Source organism: Nannobrachium achirus, assembly GCF_963921795.1.
Source record: "Nannobrachium achirus genome assembly, chromosome: 7".
Lineage (NCBI taxonomy): Eukaryota > Metazoa > Chordata > Actinopteri > Myctophiformes > Myctophidae > Nannobrachium > Nannobrachium achirus.
Genome location: NC_137816.1, coordinates 34225335 through 34247392, shown reverse-complemented (window position 1 = coordinate 34247392; position 22058 = coordinate 34225335).

Below are 22058 nucleotides of genomic sequence, written 5' to 3'. Positions count from 1 at the left end.
TACAAGGCTAATTTTCACAAAGGATTGAATTTGAGGGAGTGAGAGAGAGACAGACAGACAGACAGACAGACAGTCACACAGACAGACAGACAGACAGACAGACAGACAGACGAGGAGGAGAAAGCACATCAGTGACTCATAGTGCCCTCTTCTGCTCATAAGCTGTATGAAGAGCAGGACTCTTCTCCATCTGTCCAGTATGTTGCTATAGTAGGACTGGGCAATTAATTACAGGTTTTTATGATAGCTTTCTTTTTACATTTCCTATCGAATAAATTGATCCCGATTAACCACTACAGTACTTGGTTGTACAATGGTGGCATGCAAAATTAAATTAAATGGGCAATCTACAAGCTCACATTGCCTTGCATATAAAAATACAGTATATATAATATATATATATATTTTGATAATTAATTAATCATAATCAAGGATTTTACTTATATATAGGATCTTATACAACTATATATCTCCATCCATGTAACCATTAACGGGATGCAGTATAATTAGACCATATAATGAGGCATTGAGCGATAGTGTTGATGATGAAGAAAGATGCAGACAAACTAATAAGCTTAAGATGTTGTGTTGAACTTGTATACTTGTGAGGGGCAAATGGTTTTGTGGTTAAAAAAGGATTTAAGCTTAAAATTAGTAAAAAGTTTCAGGGGTGGGGACTTGCCTTGGGGTTAGGATTAGTTATTTTGTAGTTTAGTTAGGTTTATGGCTGATATTAGAGTTATGCCGAAAATAGCAGACCTAGAAGCTCACAACACATTACATTGTGTCAAGTTGTGAGCTTGTAGATCTGCTATTGTTGGTGTGCAGCAGCACCATGCAACTGAGTAAACCTCAGGCTTTAGGGTTGGGGTTGAAATGACAAGAGAAAAAGGAAAATGATAAAAAATGGCATTTATAAAATTGCCGTCCAAAGATTTTTGTATCCTCACAAGTACACAGTAGCAATACAAACGCGTGTGTGTGTGTGTGTGTGTGTGTGTGTGTGTGTGTGTGTGTGTGTGTGTGTGTGTGTGTGTGTGTGTGTGTGTGTGTGTGTGTGTGTGTGTGTGTGTGTGTGTGTGTGTGTGCGCGCGTGTGTAAACACGTACTGGACCTCACATGGCTCTTGGATCTGAACACTGTTTCATAAAAACATGGACAGATGTCAAGACATTGAAACTAAGTGGAATGGATTCATTAGAGGCATATTAGTCAAATAGTCATATTATTGTGAGTGGCTATGTATTCTAGTAATCTAAAAGAAGCATAATCTTTTTCATTTTGACATGCACATTTAGAATGTACAGTATATTTATATAAAAGGTATATCAGATACTAATATTATTCAGTTGATATACTGTATAGATATTCCATAGATTGCATCCATTATATTCTTTATCCCAATCAGTGTGATAAAGAAAAGTCGTGTAGAGCATTGTGCCAATTCATTTCTGAAAGAAAAAGAAAAGCCTCACATACATCAAGAATGTTAATAATATTGGATAGTTAATAAAATGTGGTTTTGTTTGTTGTGAAACCTCAACCATTTCAATTCATAAGTTATTATTGGTGTGCATGCTGAGTGTGTGTGCAGTGCAATGTGCACGTGTGCGTTCCTCATCCCTGTTAACGCGACGTGTACACACAACAAACATGACCGGGCCACTGGACATCTCCGGGACGGTGGAAATGATGACCCATTTTTAAACCCATATTTGATTGCCTGGTTTTATTAAAATTGGATCCGAAGAGACCCGTTTTCCCATTTGAATTTAATGAAGGCTGCGTGGCTGACAGCAGCCTTTTGATTTATACACTGTTATTAAATCCGACATGAGAGCCAGCCAGGTAAGCAGGGGAACTGGGATGGAGACAGAGAGAGAGAGAGAGAGCGCGACAGAGAGACAGACAGACAGAGAGCTAGGTAGAGAGACAGACCAAGGATGCACACTCTCCACGAATCACACCAGATTCTGTGAACCCACCCCTGCTCCGACCCACCTCGCACCCCAGCTGATCCACACAGGAGCAGGGGAACAGCCAAGGACACCTGCTGTGTGGCACTCCTCTCTCTCTCTCTCTCTCTCTCTCTCTCTCTCTCTCTCTCTCTCTCTCTCTCTCTCTCCCTCTCTCTCCCTCTCTCTCTCACACACCTCCCTCCATCTCCTCTGATACCTCTTCCATTATTCATATTAAAATACAGACTGATGTACAGATGAATAATAAATGCAGTCAACACAAAACAAAAGCTGGCAGACCGCTGCTGTCAAGGTGGTCACTTGATAGAGATGAGAATCTATTTGATCTATGCATACCGTCTCAATAATGTATATTTTGGCCACACGCTCAAATCAGAATTTTCCACGATTCCAGATTAAATGTTATTGATATTTCCTTTGCGGTGTTAAAAAACCGAATTCCCCTTTTTTGAAATTTATTTTTAAGGAAGAGAGAGAGAGAAAGGGTATTTTATATAAATTCTGTGTATTCAGTAAATCGAGTTTCCGGCATCGTCTCTTAGGAGAGAAAAGAGAGAGAGAGCGAGAGAAGAGAGAGAGAGAGAGAGAGAAAAGAAAAAGCATAGCTGAGCGAAATATCATGTTTTGTGAAAGAAATGTGACGCCTTTAAGAGCCCCCCAGTGTTTCCTCTCTGAAATTTCAAGGCAAAGCAGCTGTCTAAAATTCATCATCAGCACAGATGGGAGAACCTCACATGATAAAAACCCTCCGTGTCAATTTATCCATGTGTAACTCTGAGAGGGTACAAACCTAACCAGATGGACCCTTAACGGTTCCATTTTGTTACGTTTGCACCCTTGCCGAGTTAAATTTAACACAACGGCGGCACCGGCAGAACCTCGCCGCTACACAGGACATCTGTCATTAACCTTGCAGGGTTCAGAGGTGCAGCCTGTGGGGGCATCATGAATTACCACACTATTACAATCCTGAGAGGACACGTTACCCGGAGAGTGTACAAACGGAACCCAACGGAGGGTTCCAATTCGTACACTCTCTGGGTTTCCGAGCCGGTAAGATTGCCGCTGAGGATTATGGGACGATATGAAAATGTCATATCATGATTATTGTGACCGAAGAAATTGCGATTTACAATATCATCGCGATAATCAAAATATCCCCAACATCCATTATCCTGGGGCAGAACATTTGCCAAAAAATAGCAGAGCTACAAGCTCACAACGCGTCGCCAAAAGAGATTTGGTAGAGAGTGGGGAAAAAAGACTGTATCAAGTACCTTATTTCAGGACTTTTACCAATAACAGAGGGTTTACTTTAAATGGTACCGGGGTATGCAGCTCGGAAAATAAAAAGGTGAATTAATCCAGTGCATGACGGAGGATAATTTCACGTTAAATTTAAATCTCCACGATATGATTATCGTGAGCGTTTTTTTTTTTTTTTTTTTTTTATCACCATAAACGAAAATAACGATTATCGTCCCATCCCTAGATACCACTACAGGTAAGTAGGGGGAGAGAGAGAGAGAGAGTGTGTGTGTGTGTGTGTGTGTGTGTGTGTGTGTGTGTGTGTGTGTGTGTGTGTGTGTGTGTGTGTGTGTGTGTGTGTGCGTGCGTGTGCGTGTGTGTGTGTGTGCGCGCTTGTTGGGGCCCCTTGATGACCATCCATGCTGACTGTCAAGCGTCTCCTAGGGGTCAGTGACCAGAGCGCGGGGGCAGACACAGGGCAGACAGTGTCCAGACATACAGCCCAAATGGGGGATGGGAGGAGGAATGATGTTACACTACACTGAATTATATACAAACAACATGAGAGATATGACACTAATCATGCGTTCTAACATTCTGTAAAAACCCCAATAACACCAGTATGTGTTATCTATAAACACATCATTATTTCAGTATTCTAGCATTTCACACAGCATGACAAAAGAAAAAAACAGCCCTGATGTTTCCTTAACGATTAACAGTGTGTTGATTTGTCGCAAAGGTGTTTCACAATTAATATGGGTTCAGCGCCTTGAACGTCTACCCCGATATCTAATATTCAAGGAAAACGAGTGAAAATTGCATTTCTTCTCTTTTTTTAAGGTTTTGCTCAACAGAGCACTGCTGTCATGCCTGCTTTTTTCCAGGGTGTCAGACAAAAAAAAGGGGGGGGGGGGGGAGAAAAGATGGAGGGAGGGACCCTGCAGAAATGGGGGAGGAGAGGAGAGGAGAGGAGAGGAGAGGAGAGGAGAGGAGAGGAGAGAGATGGAGGGGCTGCTGACATGCACTTGTCTCCAATCTCTTCGAATACATTGCACAATTCATCTGCTTTGTCTCTACTGCCACGGCTGAGGACAATCAGACCAGACGCCCATTACATTCTTCATATTGTCCCCCCCCCCCCCTTCCCTTCCCCTCCCCGTCCCATCCCCCCACCCCCTTGCACCCCACACCTTATTTTTTCAATTTTTTTCTTCTTCATGTGACATGCTGACTGAAGGGAGGAGCGCGAGGCAATTCACAAGCCTTCCCCAAATGGGGAAATGTCAGGACGGGATCCCACATCAAAACCCCGTTGTCATGGAGATTCAGTACGGTCCAGAAAAGACACACGCGCAGCGCACATATAGTATATATATACATATACTGTATATATACACACACACACACACACACACACACACACACACACACACACACACACACACACACACACACACACACACACACACACACACACACACACACACACACACACACACACACACAGGCTTTCATGCAAACACTGCAGGCTGATATATACTTGGTTGCGCGTCGGTGTCGCACGCTAGAATAGGGACGATCTACAACAACGTAGACATCAGGAATCATAAACAGGCCTAAGTTAAAGAATACAGTAAAGAAATTCGCATTTTCTGTACCGATATGTTTGATGAAGATAGTTGCCTTTCAGTTGCCAAAAGGTAAATGGATATATAGGTAAGTTTGGTTCCGCGCGTGATGTGCGTGTGTCTGAATGTCAAGAGATATGTTGACTTGCCAATGCATTTCTTCATCTCCACCTGTATTACATTTTTATAATGAAAGGTGAGGATTTATTCCTGAAAGGCACTCAAATACAGTGAAGAAAGAATAAGAAATATACAATAACTTCATACAAATAAGGCCTTTTCAAAGACATTGTAAGATTTTTTTTTAAATAATGGGATGAATCCCATTGAGTTCACATATAATTTCAATGCAAAGTATGGCTTTCGTGGCACAACCGACAGCAGAGAAGCCATTTCTGATCTGTCTACCATGGACTGAGCATACGCTTCTGTAACAGGGAGGTTCTATAGATCAGTGGTTCCCAAACATTTTCAGCTTGAGACCCAAAAGATACATTTGATGTCATCCCAGGACCCAAAATACAATATAAATCAACCACGTTAAGTCCCAATAGACTTAACGTGCTTGTAGATTTTCACAATTTTGACATTTATTATTATTATTATTATTTTAAACATTTTAGCATTTATTTTTCCTTTTTTGATAGGAAAGTAAAAATAAATAAATGCAGATCTTTATTCGTGACCCATAGAAATTGGTCCACGACCCAAGATTGGGAAACACTGCTGCTATAGAGAGTCCATGTGACCTAATCTGCCCATCCACTGAAGCCATTCCTCTGCCAGTATATACTGTAGTGCTGTAAGAGACACTATGATGCCAGAACGCTTGGCATTTCAATGATCTCTTCTCACCCAAACAAAAAGAAAAGAAAAGAAAGAAAGAGGCTCGGGTGAAAGAAGATGAAAAAGAAAAAAGCCTGCTCCTTCACCCCGCGCGTTTCGCTGGCTGCCAGCACTTGGCTCCAGCTTTTGAGCTGAGGTGGAGGACCAAGATCTGCCCTGGTGCAAGAAAGAGGAGCCTCCATCCCAAGCGCACCGTAATATCCATATATTCACACGGCAGCACAGAGGCCTCACCGGGGTCACTTTACTGGGGTTACTCCGCGCTATCCTACATAAAAAGGAGGAGATGGAGGGATATTAATGGTACGTGTGGCATAGTTACTGTTGTAAAACCCTTGCTTTGCCCTCCCCTTTTCTTTTGTTTGGCCAGAGGAGCTGAAGGCTTAGGGATAAAGGTACCGCTCAAATCATGAGACGGGGGATAAAGCCGGGGAGAGATAGCCAGCTCCGACCCAACGACACAGCACTGGATAATTAAAACACCCAGAGCCCCACAACTGCCCTCATCCATCTCGCCCCTCTTTTTCTACCGCTTCCTCACTCACTCACTCCTCCTCCACCACCCCACCCCCTGCACGCGCACGCACACACACGCACACGCACACGCGCACGCACACACACACACACACACACACACACACACACACACACACACACACACACACACACACACACACACACGCACGCATTACATTTTCAGATTACAAAACACACACGACGACACACACGCATACTGAGGCTCATGTTGAATTTCTGCCAGGGAGATCTGCGGATCACTGGTCCTCTGGGTAAAATCTACAGAGGCGGAAGGAAGCACACATAGCTCCCACTGGCTCGGAGCGATCCATTTATTTTTCATTTGTGTGTTTTTAAGGATCATGAATGATCCTTGTTTTTATCTGATTACCCCCAGACAGTCTGCCTCCGTTTGCCTCATAGAAACACACACACCACCACACCAACCACCATACAGTCCTTTAACAGATGTCCTGCTACCCTTTAACCACAGAAAGCCTCTAGTCTAGAGTCTAGACTTGGACCCCAGTTGGCTCGGTACTTGGACCACTTTTTCCCCCACTTCAAATCAAATCTCTTCGCCAAAAATATCCCATCAACAAGCCCACAACTTGAGACGTTGCAAGCTTGTAGATGGGTTATATTTGGCTAGTGTTCCCCACAGAATATGGATTTTGGTGTCGAAGTTGTTAAGATTCATCCTCATATTACCACTAGTTCACAAAGTGCAGATATGACACGAATAAACATTCATCCAGGTCTGATAAATGCTACTGGCTGTGTGGCTGATGTGATCCTGTCATTGGACCTTGCACGGTGTATTGGCATTAATATAATCCACCCCAGTATAAAAGCTGAAGTATTAGGCTTCCTGTATTTGTATATATTTATTTCCTCCAGACTGGACAAACATCAATTAAAGATGAACTAAGAGTAAAACGCGGAAAAACCTCTGAGACAAGAATGCCACAGCTAAGATGAGAGTCCTCCACAGTCAAATAAATAAATAAACACACACACAAAAGACAGTCATGCTTATATATCATATACTATACTGTAACAACCAGGAGTAGTACAGTGTGTGTGTGCACGTGTGTGCATCAGGTGATCAGAATATTCCAACATGATTTGCAGCTGCTAGCTATGCTCCAGGGCAGGCCACACTGCCCTCTATTGACGGCTCCAGAACAATGCTGGTAGAAACAAAACTGAACAACAGCTTGTGTGCTAGGATATAAAATTCCATGCACAAATAATAATACCAGTTTATGGCCACAAACCTGCTTACATAATCATATTGAGCCCTCTTTTTAAACTTTTAAGCCCCGACACCAAAAAAATATATATTCCCAACACATAATATTTCCTTATGATTTATTATAACTTAATATTTTTCCTGCGGTTTTATATTTGATGAAGTGTGACCACATGGGCGGCGAACGTAAAATGGAGTCGGCTCCATATGTCATTTGTGTGGTCATTGGCCTCACGTCGGGGGAGGGGGGGGGCCGTCCTACAAACAGCCTGTGAGTGAGGATGTGTGAATGCGGGGTGTTGTGACTGGGGGGCTAGCGGCTCAAAGGGGACCCCCACACGTAGCACAGACTGAAGTCATTACAACCAGCCCTTTGATTTCCATCGGAGAAAACCTCAGGTTAAAGACCAATGTGCTGCTATGTTGTGTGGGGTACACTTTTCCCTCCACTGTGGGTGTAGCATGTGGTGCAACCGCAAAGAATCCTGAGTGTATATTACACTCCAAAAGTGTACAAATGTACAGTAAACATTACATTTGTACATTTCATTGCTGTCAGAACTGTTACTTTTTCGGGACATTTATCAATATTTATAAAACTAACAGACAGAATTAACCACTTTCACTTAAAAAACAAACAAATGCTAAATCAGCAAAAATAGCAGATCTACAATCTACAAGCTCACAACTCTTGTATGCCAAAGTACAGGAAGAATTGAAGAAAAAGACACACAAATTCAAGTATGGAGATACATGGTTCCTGTCCAACTGCAGAGATGTGTTACATTTGCACACACACACCCAGAGCTATAAAGGACTAAATGAACACGGAGGATTTTACTGTGCATGTGGTATGGCTCTCTGCACCAGTGGTATGGCTCTCTGCACCAGGAGCGATCCTAAAAGATGGGACACAAAGCGCTAGCTCAGATGAATTGTGAATGTTCTTCACGTGATTTATTAGAGGACTTCAGAGGTCTGCAGGATGCCCTTCACACCCCATTCACCCTCTAATAGACCTCTGCGAGAACCCACACTGGTACAGCTTTAACCACAGCCATTTATATGGCACTAAAAAGCTTTCTAAAAAAGCTTTTCTTGGTATTTCAAGATGTTCTATGTGTATAAGGTGTACTGTACAGTAACTCTGAGCACGGGCGCCCGAGTGCATATACTCTTAGTGTGTGTGTGTGTGTGTGTGTGTGTGTGTGTGTGTGTGTGTGTGTGTGTGTGTGTGTGTGTGTGTGTGTGTTAGGGCAATTATTCAACCTCAAAGTATTCGAATAGTCGAATATTCGACAGGACTGGCCAAACTGTCAAATATTAAGCAAGAGGCGAACATTGTGAAAATAGCCGATCTACATGCTCACAACACCTCACGTTGCGAGGCGTTGTGAGAATGTAGATCTGCTATTTTCACAATATTTATCTGCGGAACCGAGTCACATTAAATGTAATACCTACAATTCCAAGAGCTTGTCAGGGTGGGGGTCCCCAGTTCAAATATGTTTATTTTGGGGGTCACGGTCTAAAAAGGTTTGAGAAGCCCTGGTATAGAGCATTAACAAATTCATCCACCAGGGGCATTGACAACTCATTCTTATGACTTCCTATCTAGCCAAGCTTTATAAACTATTTATTTTTAAAAGAGAAAACAATAAAAAAATATATTATAATAAGCGAATATTCGACTTCGGTGAACAACGTCGAATAGTGACTTTGATATTCAAATATTCGAATATTTGGTGAATGCCCTAGTGTGTGTGTGTGTGTGTGTGTGTGTGCATGCGAGAGAGAGAGAGAGAGAGAGAGAGAGAGAGAGAGAGAGAGAGAGAGAGAGAGAGAGAGAGAGAGAGAGAGAGAGAGAGAGAGGGAGAGTGTGAGGAGCAAATGACTGAGGTGTGTGTGTCTGCATCATTAGGGTCTGGCTGGGTGTCAAGGGGTCAAGGTCAAGGGGCGTGAGAAAAGATCACCTGCTGTTGACTGATTCGCCTGGTCAGTTGCAAGGTCTGTCTGTCTCGCTGTGTGTGTGTGTGTGTGTGTGTGTGTGTGTGTGTGTGTGTGTGTGTGTGTGTGTGTGTGTGTGTGTGTGTGCGCGTGCGTGCGTGCGTGCGTGCGTGCGTGAGTGAGTGAGTGCGTGCGTGAGTGCGTGTGTGCGCGCGTGCACACGCATATGTGTCCATTATTGTGTGTTGTTAATACATGACCCATCATATAGACTCACACATGTCTAAACAGATCACTCATAACACATTGTCGCTGATGTTGGGTAGGATATTATTTTCTTTTTTTAAAGAATACTCGCTGAGTATCAAATAACAAAACTCATAAAGCTTTCTGATCTTTTTCTTTGTTCTTATAGCTTTGGCACATTTTGAATGTTATAGCGAAAATGTGTCTGTGGATTTTATTATTTTTGAACCAATGAAGAGTATTAACTGAATAACTAATACCATCCACTGGAATACAGCTTCCTTTTCTCCATTTCCTGAAAAGCTATGTTTTTTGGAAACAACTGTTTTTTTTTGTTTGTTTTTTTGTTTACAACCGACAGTGACAATATTAAATACCAAATCATATTCTCAGGAAATTGCCACATCCCTACATGCAGTGCAATATCCTTGTCTCTAAACAGTGAACACCCTGTGTTGGGCACATACAAGTCCAACACCAGTGACACCAGTATTAAAAAGTCCTTAAATTGTCTATTTGAAATGTGCAGATACCCTCTATACAATTAAACTTTATGTTGGTTTGCTTACTGTTGAGTGAGAAAACAAAGTTGCACATTAAGTTAATCATCTGGGGACCCCCCACATTTTTTGGGGACCCCCCTCTGGGTCCCACAGGTTGAGAACCACTGCATTAGGCCACAGACCACCACGTGATACCATTTGCATCTCTGGGATGCCCAATCTACACTATAAAATCCTCAGTGTTCATGTCACTCTGAGAGTGTACAAACGGAAGAGTTACAGACAACGCAGGGGTCCATTTGATTTCAAACTAGAAATCATTCAACTGGCGAGCGCCTCAAGGACCCCAGGGGGTCCCCGTACCCCATGTTAAGAACCAGTGCTCTGTTCTCAACACTTTCATTCTAAACCAGGTGTCACGATCCCCCTTCATAGGGAATAAGCATCGATGAAGAACAGACAAGCTCAATATGTCAGCATCTCCTCGCATACAAAAGCATCTATTGTCAAAGTGTAGATTTTTCATTGTGGAATTTCACATATCATATTGAAAAAGGGAGCCGTCAGAACAAAACAAGCTCGTATTTATTTTTCTTTCAAAGCCTGGAAGCTGCTTTTAAGATAACTACAGTATGTATACACTATACAGTCAGTGACAATACTCACGGCTCTCTTAAAAATAATATATACTGTACATATTTTCCAGCATACAATTCATCTCTTATTTTTCAAAAATATAAGGTGATCCGAGGCATAATTTGGAATGTTGAGCTTGTTCCATAAAACATCAAAAACACACACCCACAGACACACACATATAGATACAGTACACAGTCACTATATATATACACTGTATACAATATACTGTGTACAATGTGATATATACAGTAAACTGCAAAATCCTCTGTGTTAATAATATTATTGTTATCAATTGTATCCATCCATCTCAAAGTTAACACTCAGGAGTCTACAGCGTACTGTATATCGTCGTTGTCGGGTGGAAACCTTGTATGTCCAAAACCGTTTGTTTTTATCATTAAATAAAATGAACTAAACGAGTGAAAACAGCCGATCTACCAGCACACGCCGCCTCGCACCACGAGGCGTTGTGTGCTTGTAGATCGGCTGTTTTCACTACTTTTGTGCGACGGCCTTGTCTGATGAAGCAGGGCTTTACTTTGCGAAAAAACGTACACATTTGAAACTTGGAGATACGAGATTTCTGCCCGACAGTGACGAATGACGATATAGCACATATACTGTGTAGCAGGCTCTGGCAGCATGGCTAGCAATCAGGGACATGGTGAACCTACAGGCTTTAGCCACCAGAACATCCAGCTTAGGCAGATAAGTTGTCCAGGATGGATAAGCTTCACTGACTGAAGTATTCTATTACAGCACCAATTGGGCCACAGTTAACAATACCACAGTGCTGCACAGGGACAGTCAAATCATTTGGATTTTTATCTCCCAGACATACCAGTGCAATGGACATACTTGCATATACATCATGACAATTGGCCATATTCACACAGCGGCCATTTTCCCCTCGCACCATGAGGAATACGTACAGTATGTATGATATTCATTGGTTCATTCATTGGTAGTCGACAGTGAAACAGGGAAACGGGGAGACAGAGTCATGGAGTGACATTCATCAAACGTCCGCCAGACGCGGGAATTGAACTCAGGACTATCTGTCGGGCATCATTGGGGGTACGCACCTTAACCGCCATCAACCTGTATGAATGAGGCATCAACTATAAAAGGATTATTTCGTATTTCACCTCATTCATACAGGCTGATTATTTTATCTGCATCCCATCATCGCACAATATTTAGATTATGCACGTTCTGTGTGGATTTATTGTACATACAGTACATTAATGCCAATTACGGTAATTGCACAAAACCAAATGCTCCCAGGATGTAAGGACCTCGTGTGTCCACAACCAGTGGTCTCTCGTTGACCCGGTGTGGCCCAGTTTAGTCTGGGTCTATCTACTGTAGCTCCACCTCGCTACGCGTCAGGGCGGGTCCTCCTGAACAGGCCTGGCTGCATGGCTCCTCTTCAGTGCGGCCCTCACTACAGCCTCCATCACAGCAGACACCCTGAAAACTGGGCCCTCTAATAGGGACAAATTGGCAATGTCTGTGCAGGCTGCTGGTGCTGTGTGCTAGGAGCTGTGAATTGATAGTGATGCCTAATGATCCCCCTGGGTAGATCAATACCAATAATCCTCTTTCCTGCCTATCCTCCTCATTGGCTATAGAGAACCTGGAAGAAGCCGGAGAAAACTGCAGCACTGAGTGACAGGGCCAGGGGTCCAAGGCAAGGACCCAGTCCCTCGCACATGGACGTACGGGCACAGTAAAATCGTCAACGTTAATTTAACTCAGAGGGAGTACAAAATGGAACCAAATGGACCCTTTATGGGTCCATTTGGTTCCCACACTCGAATGGAGTGTGGACATCATATATCCCTGTTTGGATTGTACAGTCAGTATGTGGTGGCTACTAAGAAATGTAAGCTTTGAAGTACAGTAACACACCATCGGAGAGGCTAGCACACAGAAATGCACACAGGCACATACTGTAAACACATGCCAAACAATCCATCTATCCATCCATCCATCCTCACACATAAACACTATCCTATACTGTACCTTGCAAAATGTGAGAATTAAATCAAAGTTAGACTGTCCTCGTGCTCTGGGTGATCAATATTTATTTTTCCTTCATGCATTTATTATTGTGTTCAATTTAGCTGGCCAGTGGGGTCCACTCTATATTAATTTTTTTTTGGCCTGTGTTGCCACAGGCTCCAAAATCTTAAATTGAGATGTAAGTCTGTAACAAAGCAAGCCCTCTCAGTAATGAAATTACATCTAGGTCCACCGCAACACTACAAGAATTATATTATGCCACATTATTCATTTTCTTCTGTAATATTGGAAAAGCATTTGTTTAATATACCACATGCTCAATATTTTTGCTGGGTCTGCTGTTTAACAACATAATACTCTATCCTTCATTAGAAAAATTACATATCTCCATGCATCACAGAAAAATACGAGTGACAATATTCGCTAGTTTCTCAATGTGCAAATGTGCAAAATGCAATTTCATCTCAATAATTCGATTTGCACTCAAATCTGTATAATTACACTATAAAAGAATGTGTATTTATATAAAATGTTATAGTTTCTTTCTATATATATATATATATATATATATATATATATATAGTATACACACACACACACACACACACACACACACACACACACACACACACAGTATACTGTGTACCAGAGGGAGTGGCTTGCAGTGTAGTCAGGATATATTCAGCAGTGCAAGGGTGAGATGAAGCATGCAGTCCCAATGGACCTCCATTGGGACGCACATACACGTGTGTGTGTGTGTGTGTGTGTGTGTGTGTGTGTGTGTGTGTGTGTGTGTGTGTGTGCGCGCGCGCACGCGCACGCGTGAGCACTGTACATTTGTGAATGCGAATATGAGTGTGAGTGTGTGTGTGCGCGTGTGTGTGTGTGCGTGCGCTCTGCAGTCATAAAGGCTCACATCACCCTCGTGCACCCCATGGTGGTGCAGCTGATTGCTCCCACCCCAACGCATCCATACACTTTATCCCAGCTGTCACAGTGAATACTCATTACCCCCTGCACCATCCCCTGCACCAGCCAGCTGACTCCACACGGACACACCCGCCTGGACACTGCTCCAGGGCCACACACACACACACACACACACACACAATAAAAATGCATTTTCAAATCGCCTCCTCCATTCTCGTCCATGTTAATTCAACCTGCAGTGAAATGGTATAATAATAGGATAGTAATAATAATATATGTTTTTAATACAATGATGTGCTTAACCACTTAAACCCCAGCATCCATATTCTGGGTGGAACATGAATGTGAAGAGATTATTATAGAGGGGTTACATGCAGATTTACGTAGTAATAATGTAACTTTTTTCATTTCATATATATTTTTCCTCACGTAATTTAGGCTTTTGATTATTTTATGAGACAAAAATGGAGAACTGTACAAGTATAGTCAATACAACTGAAATGTAGAACAGTACAAGTATGGTTAAACAACCTGTCTAAAAGGACCATCTCAAATAAGACCTTTTAGGGTATTTTTTACGTTGAAAGCCCTAAAAGCTAAATGTGTAGCATGTATCATTTTACAGTATGCGGCACTCTCTATAATCAATACATCTGCCAATCCGCCATGATTTCTTCCTCCGTTATTGATTTCAGTGTCGATCGGAGTCAAAGTCTACTTCTCTGGGAAGAACCAAATCGTGGACAACCACAGGGCAAGCAAAAGTGAACCTCTGTCAACTCTATTGAATCAATAAGTAAGGACTAAGGAGAGATTGTGCAGCAATATGAATAAAGACCATGCATTGTATAGAGGTAAACAACATGTATCCATCTCCTCAACCACTCAGACCCTCTAAAACAGACCTGAGATGACACTGTACTTGGTGCGCTCCTTTTCCCCTCTTCACCATATCTCCTCTATAAAATAGTAGATCTACAAGCTCACAGCTGGGAGCGTGCATGCTGTGAAGCTATAGGGTTAATGCGATTAACAAGCCTCCAAACTGCCCTAGCCTCCTAGTCTTCCATCTCACTTTTTTCCAGGTGACTGAGAGGTGTGCGTGAATGTGTGTGTGTGTGTGTGTGTGTGTGTGTGTGTGTGTGTGTGTGTGTGTGTGTGTGTGTGTGTGTGTGTGTGTGTGTGTGTGTGCGCGCACGCGTGCATGTGTGCGTGCGTAGGTGTTTCTCCATAGAGACTCAGGCGCCATGTCTTAGATCCTTTCAGCTCCATAAAAACACCACTTTAGCCAGTGCATCAATCAATGATATACTACATTTGCTTGTTGCCACACACAGTAATTTTCAGGGCTCCATGTTGGGGGACCGTGCCGATTTGAAGAGCGAGTGTATCTCTGAACACGGCCGTACCATATATGAGCTGTATAGCGTAAGTATCCCATCTCTCCGAGAAAACGGAGAGATGGGTGTGATCGGACTGGGATGTAACGTAGGGGAATTGAGTGTATTGAGGAGAAAGGGCAGAGTAAAGTAAGGGACAATGCTCTGCATGCCTCTCTAACCCTGCTCTCTGAGCAGGGAGAACATTACAGCAAATTCCATTTCTTTCTGATGGTTTTAGCATACTGTAGCTTCAAATAGAAACCATGTCAAACACATGTTTTCTGCCAATGGTTTTCCGCTGAAGGGGTCACAAAGACAAAGAATATATATATATATATATATATATATATATATATATATATATATATATATATATATATTTCTTTCTTTTTTTTTCTTTTTCTTTTTTAACGCAAGATCCACTTTATACTTCACATCCATAGTTTGGGCATGTCATTAAGTCAATTTAAACATTTTCTAAATATTCACAAGATTTTCATGATGTGACGTGAGCTTGTGTAGTAGATCGGTTATTTTCTGTAGCCGATGTAGGACGAAGTAGCCTATATAATGTAATAGTGATTTATTATATGTAATGGTAAATCAAGTAAATCAAACTCACATATTGCTTATGGATAATGATCTATTTCTGGTTGTTATATTCTCCTTGATTTTAATCTTTAGTGAGCGTGGAAAGAAAATCACCACCAATGCAACAGGAGGGGTGAAGGAGACTTACTTACAATACAAAGACCTCTGCACCACAGAATGACATACAGTATGTGTGCTGCATAAATTGCCATGTGACTGGTAGATGCAGCTGAGCGTCCAGGAATCACTTCCATGAACCATGAGTCGCTGGCAGTCAACTATGTATTCAATAGAAAGACCAACTATGGACCGTTAAAATGTGAAAACAAAATTACATATTTGGTCTTTCAAAACGTAAGTGCAGTCAGGCAATTCGGCAATTTTTTTTTTACGAAATGGATGTTCCTGAAAGGCACACAAACGACCCAAGTTCACGGGAGAGAAGTGTGTCGATCTTCAGTTGTTCCTCCCACGAGAGCGGAGTAAGGCTGCAACTATCCACTACCTTCTTAGCAATTATCCTGTCCATTACTATTTTTGATTGATCAAAAAATTTAGAAGCATGTTTTTATTTGGATTTTTTATGTATATATCAACAAATCGATTATGTTTGGTCGGAATGGTCGCACAACAGTATAGCGCAAAAACTGTGAAAATAGGAGATCTACAAGCTCGTGACATGTCGCACAGCGACACGTTGTCAATCTAAGCATGTAGATTCAACTTTCTTTTCTTTTGCATTTTTCTAAACTAATCGATTGATTAGTCGATAATATTACGTTAATTAATTTAATTATTGATTATTTGTCTAATTAATTGAATGCATTAGTTTGATTAACTGTTGCATCCAGTAGAGCAGAGTGCAACGCTTTAAGCGGCAGCATTTAATTCATTACATCATTATGTCATCTCATACTAATCTGCACAGTGGCCTCCACTGCTTTGACATGCAAATGTCTTAGAAAAACGTCCGGGGAGGGAGGAGGGCAAGGGGGAGGAGGGAAACGGGGGCAAAACAGTAATCATGGTGTCTTGTCAACGGGGCGAATATATGCCCCGAAGCTCTGCTACCATCTTTCCTGTGTTTTTCTTTTGTTGTTGTCGTCCTTGTTGTGTTTGCCATATTGTGGTTTTATTTTCATTTTTTCGATCCGTTTTGCCCTCCTCTGGTTCCCCCTCTTCTTTCTGTATCTTTTCTCCAGCAAACAAGCCAAAACACACCACGGCAAGAATCACAACCAAAAACCCCAGCAATCTGTTGAGGATCAGGGCTCCCCGTAGAGAACGTATAAACAGTGAAGCATGTGGCACACTCGCAGGGCCAGCACACACACACACACACGCGCACGCACACGCTCATCTGCATATTCACAAAAAGGCCCTCTGCCTGCCGGGCAGCTGCTCTCATCAGCAGCACGCGCCGGCTGGGCTAAACGAAAAGGCAGGCGGGCAGGCGGCAAGGCAACGTGTGCCGGGACCACACACAATCACAACAAAACGCAAGGAGGGGAGAAAAAAAAGAGAAAAAGAAAACATACACACACAAAAAAAGAAAATCAATTTTAAACGTACAGTATACTAATGTGCAACGGCAGAGTAAACAGAGAAATCAGGAAAAAAGAGGAGAGGAGGAGAGGAAAAAAAACGAGTTAGTGAGATCTGGTGATGCGAGCGCTGGCCGCGCGCTCATCTAATTTCCACCCCTCCCTCCTCCCTCTCCTCCTCTCTCGTCTCTCTCTCCTCTCATCATCAGGCACCTGGTGACGAGCGGCCCGTGATAATCCACAGCCTCTAACCAATCAATCAGCAGCATCGTAATCAGCGGCGTAGAGAGAGCGCGAGAGGGAGAGAGAAAAAATAGAAAAGCCCACAACTTACCCTGGGTCGCTTCCAGTCTGCACAAGTAGAAGTCTGCTCAGAGGAGCTTGGCTGCAGCTTTTTTTTTAAGACTGGTTCACCAGAAATATGGGAAAATACTCATTCATATCTCAAGTCTTATTATTATTTTTTATACACATTTTTTAATCTGGATTGATATTTTTTCACTGCATCATAACATGGAACCAACATATAAAATACACCCCCTCCCTTTTAGCATTTCACTCTGACTCTCTCTCTCTACCTCTCTCTCTCTCTCTCCCTAACTCACTCTCTCTCTCCCTCTCCCTATCACACACTCCCTCGCTATATTTCCTACTCTCCTCCCTCAGTGTCTGCCTGTTGCCACAGTGTGGACATATACACTCTATACAGTGAAGATATATAATAAAAACCACACACATCTAGCAGAGAGAAGATATAAAAAAGGCTCGCCAATATGATATCCCGCCGATCTGCTGGACTCTCTGTGTGTGTGTGTGTGTGTGTGTGTGTGTGTGTGTGTGTGTGTGTGTGTGTGTGTGTGTGTGTGTGTGTGTGTGTGTGTGTGTGTGTGTGTGTTAAGGTGGGAGGGAATAAAGAAAGCAAGGGAGGGTCAAAGCTAAATGTTCTACAAAGAACAGAGGGACTGAATTGACTCTTTTTTTTTCTTTCTTTGAATCAAACACCCTTCTGCCCCCCCTCCCTCCCCCCCTCCCTGCCCCCTTCCTCCCTTCACCCCCCCCCCACATAGGCATTCCCTCCTCACCAGACTCCGGCATCCTTTGAGGGGGTTAGCATGTCTCTGGGAGGAAGAGGTAGGGGTAACGCCGCCTGCATGGCAGCCTTGTACATTTTGCCTCCAGGGTGAGATAGCTGAAAAGCAGCACGCTATCATCATTTTTGAGGTGCGCAGAGAGAGAGAGAGAGAGAGGGAGGAGGAGGAGAAAAAGTAAAAACAAGAAAAACACACCGGTTTTACACGGCTCCGGAAAAGATCTGATGCCAAATTTAGCATAGGATTACACAAAACCTCTACTTCTGAACCTTCTGTACAGAAAGAACCCCCCATTTCCACACCCTCCACTGTGTGATTTCCTCTTCCCCCCCTCATGAAATAACAAGGTGTAGTAACTAGAAACCCCAAACAAGCTGCAGGTAACAGACTAGACTCAGGTATGTATAGTCACATACAGTACAAGCTACAGCTAGTGTACCAGACTAGACTCAGGATCTGTAGTTACATCTAAGCTGCAGCTAGCTACTGTTACAGACTAGACTTGTATCTGTAGTCACAGCATTATAAGCTGATACTGTTACAGAATATACCTGGGTTTGTAGGGGAAAGTCCTGTTCTGGCGAAGCCCGAACTGGCGAAGTGGGGATTTGTCTCCTACCGTAGCGATCTGGCGAATCGATTGTCCACGACACTGCAAGCGGCGCGAAGGCCAGCGGACCTTGGTCCTGCTCTTCGCCCCCGAGCGCCGCAGGCGCGAGTGGCCGCGAAGAGCGGGCCAGGGCCGCGCGGCCGGCGGAGCGCCGCGCGAGTTACGAAGCCGTGGTGAATGCAATCGTTATATTTATGCCCAGGCCGTAAGGCCTGGGCAAGCGCACGATAAACGCCCTGTCCAGAAGACGTTCGCCAGATCGCTACGGTATCGGACATTTCCCCACTTCGCCAGTTCGGGCTTCGCCTAAAAGGTACGTGCCCGTTTGTAGTCACATACAAGCTACAGTTGTACAGTACACACAGACTTGGGTTTGTAGTCACATGGAAGTTGCATCTACCGTTGTTTCCTGTTGAGATTGGCACATTTCACCCAGGTTTTTTCATCCTTTGTCTGCTGACCTCACTCAGCAACGAAATAAAACAATTCACAGGAGGCAAGCAGTGATCACCCCATGATGTGCACTGCAATGTAGTTTCAAATGCACTACGCTTTTTGAGAGTGAAAAAATAAGAAGACAAGTGTGACATGTGTGATCTGGGCAGCTTGCCCCCGGAAATGTGCCGATCTCAACAGAAAACAACGGCACATACTAGACCCAGGTAGTCATACTGTAGCTGTATACAGGCTGCAGGTACCGAGGTGTTCTCCACTGAAAATACCAAAGTTGGCTCATGCATAGAGACGGCAAATGTAGCAGCCGAGTATCTCAGTGGAGATATCCCTGAAAGAGCAGACGTGACCGAGGTAGTTCTGATTGCTGTTGGTGAAAACAGACTCACGGCTGGTAACCAACATAACCAAATGGACGGTTTTTAGTGTCCCATTTGGGTGTGTGTGTGTGTGTGTGTGTGTGTGTATGGGGTGGGGGGTGTAATGAGGAGGCAGCCTGTGCTCTTGGGGGACCCCGCTGGCCTCATCCAGACAGGATAGCTTGGCGCTGGCTAAGTACTGTAACAGTGCACAGCGCGAGCCGAAAACACAACCCAAATGAAACACAACCAATGCCTCCCAAGGACTCGTGGGGCTCCATGTCTTGCTGATATTAAGGGAGTGGAGAGAGAGAGAGACAGACAGACACAGAGAGAGAGAGAGGGGGGGGGGTCTCTCCTCTGAGTCCTATCCTGCGGTCTGTGTTGTTTTATTAATCTAGTTTATTTCAGCTGCTGCAGCCTACCAGCCTCTCACCCGGGAGTCTCCTCTGCCCCCGTGACCCTCCGCCTCCACCCACCCACCCACCCCAACCCCACCCACCCCACTGCACCCCAACCCAACCCACCAACCCCCACGATCCTTGCTTCAGTGCAAATAAGCACACACAAGTGCGCACACACACACACACACACGGCTGGTAAACTTAGCTTTTATATATTTTCTTTTTTCTCTCATCTTTTCGTCCCACCTGAGTAGATTCCTCTGCATGGTTTTCCCCTGGTGAGAGGAGGTGGGCTACACCTGCAGAGCACATGTAGCTCTCCCTCAGCGGCCGAAGCACACCCACCCCCCTGGACTACTGGAGGAACACACACACACACACACACACACACACACACACACACACACACACACACACACACACACACACACACACACACACACACACACACACACACACACACACACACACACACACACACACACACACACACACACACACACACACACACACACACACACACACACACTCTCTCTTGTAATACTATATTTGTGAGGATATAAACATTTTAGGACGGCACTGACAAGTAGCCAAAACAATTGCAGATCTACAAGCTTGCTTGCTATTGTTTGGCAGGAGATGCCAGCACGCAACTACAGTATACATCAGACATAATTCCAACCCTAACACCTACATGCCTAAGTAAGCAATTTACCCCGAGTGAGAGGACATTATGCTCTGATAATGTCCTGTGTTAGGGTGTTATCGGACGAGGCGAAGCCGAGTCCGATAACACCCTAACACAGGACATTATCAGAGCATAATGTCCGACCCCGAGTGGTAAATAGCTTTTCTACCACTTTTTCCCTTATACATGAAAGAAAACACATAGTTGTAACTTGCAAGGATCTTAAGTTACAATCATTATTGCCTATAAAACTTCCGCGAGACAGCAGATAGTTCCACCAACAACATCTTCTACTCACCAACAGATGGCGCCAACTCCATACTAATCCATGCGTCTAGCTTACAGCTAAGCTAACGTCAGTTAGAAGTACCGTTCCGGCCGTAAATAGAGGCTGTTCGCTTCCAGAAAGGCATAGGTTCAGAGAAAAGGGGCTTTAAAGTTGGCGGATTGCATTGGATCCAAATAAATCGGCGACTATAGCATGCACGTTAGTGAACATAGGACCGTTGCCACGGTCATTTGTTGGTTGGGGGAAAGGTGTTCCGACTACCTCCTGAAGTCCCCGGATGTACACTGAGGCTCATTGATCTCGGACAAGTCCTCACACAACTTTGCGGCAGTAGTTCTCTCATAACCTCCGGAATTTAGCCAATCAGAATCCAGTATTTGAACACGTGACTCGAAAAAGTGGTAGAATCCTAATCTAAAACCAAATCTTTTCCTACTAAAACAAACTTCTCAAATCCGTTTTAACCATAAAACTAAAATGGAACCAGTAAAATGGTCCTCACAATATACAGTATACTGTACAGTGTATTTATCAAATTCTAATTGTGGGTATAGTAATATAAGAACACACACACACACACACACACACACACACACACACACACACACACACACCAGATGCTAACTGGTACCGCCGCAGCCTCCAAAAGAGCAAACTTCTCTAGATTCTAGAACTGAGGTTCTGAAACTCTGAAAACAACGGATGAGATACAGAGAAGGTGCAGTCAGTAGCATGTGTACTGTGCACAGTAATGCCTAATTTCTATTCTGCTGTACATCTGTGTCATGCACCGAAAACAGGCAATCTACAAGCATGTTGCACTTGGGTCACAACGTGTCGTGGGCATGTAGATCGGGTATTTCCGGCTTCAGAAGCCTC